We start from the raw sequence: 1466 nt of genomic DNA, 5'->3' as shown, positions 1-1466 counted from the left end.
TCTTTTGGCTTCTGTGACTCCACACATTTCCTAGTTGTCTTCTTCCCCTCTCACTGCTCCCTCACCATCTCCTTCACTGGATCCTCCTTCCATATTGGCTCTCAGAGTGGAGATGTATTCCCAGGCTTAGTTTGGGGCCCTCTTCTCTTCTCTCCCTACATCTATTTCCTAGGTCATCTCCTCTATCCCTGTGGCTTTAAATATCATCTATATGCTGATGATTTACAAATTTATGTCTCCAGTACAAAAATCTCCTCTGAGATTCAGACTCATATATCCAGCTGGCTACTTGACATCTCCACTTAGATGTCTCACAGGCATCGCAAAAGAAACATGTAAAAATAGAAATTTTTATTTTCCTCCCATACTTATTCCTTCCCCAGAATATCCTATCCTCCATAAATGATGCTGCATCAATGCAGTGGTTCAAACCTGAAACCCTCAATTCATTACTAAGTCCTGTCATATCTAACAAACTCATTCATTTATTCATTTGTCCAGTTAGTAGTTATTAATATTTACATACTGGACACTGTGCTAGATACTAAAGATACACTGTTAAGAAAAACACAGATGGTCCCTTCCCTCATGAAATGTACAGTCTAACTGCTGAGTATATTTTTAATCCATCTGCTTTTCTCAAGTTCCTCTCCCAGTTACTCTATTTCTTACCACCGTTAGTTCTCATATGAGTAGTCACCTATTAAGTGATCTGCTTCTAGTCTTGCCCCCTTCCAATCTATTCTCCAAATATGTCAAGAGTAATTCCTTCAAACATAAAGTATGCCACTTTCTGCTTTTTTATCCTTTAGTAGCTCCCACTCAAATGTTTACCACGGCAGCAGAGTCTTGTTTACCTCTGCAACCTCATCTTGAACCACAGTCTTCCATCATTCTTGCTTCCACTACACTGGCATCCTTTCAGATTAGTTTGTGTGCTGAGTTGTTTCCTGCCTCTGAGCCTTTGCACATGTTACGGTTCCCTACGCCTGTGCCCAGAGCACTCTTAGTGAACACCTCTTCATCCTCAGGTCTAATATAAACTGTCCCCTCAGAAAAGCCTTCCTCAAACATTAAGGCCTGCCTTGCCATTCTCTACACGTACTTTCTTTGTTTCTTTTATGACACATATTCTGAATTCTAATTATATCTTTCTTTGTTTACTAGTTTGTTATGTCACCTCCACTAGACTTTAATTCCATGAGGGCAGAGACCATACTGGTTCTGTTTACCACTCATTCCTTGGTGCCTAATGTAGTGCCTGGTACACAGTGGGAAAGTAATCAATATTTGGTGAATGGATTAATTAGTGAATTACTAAATAAATAGCTTAGATGCCAAACAACCCCTATCTACCAGCTTGGGTCAGCTAAAGTAGAAAAGCCCAGCACTGTCCTCATCCAAATTTCTTTTTCCATTTCCAGTCATCCTAGGAAACTTTATTATAGTTTTTATTATTTATATAT

This window comes from Trichechus manatus, unplaced genomic scaffold, assembly GCF_000243295.1.
Source record: "Trichechus manatus latirostris isolate Lorelei unplaced genomic scaffold, TriManLat1.0 scaffold00021, whole genome shotgun sequence".
In the NCBI taxonomy this organism is placed as follows: Eukaryota; Metazoa; Chordata; class Mammalia; order Sirenia; family Trichechidae; genus Trichechus; species Trichechus manatus.
Note: the sequence above shows the minus strand (reverse complement) of the source record.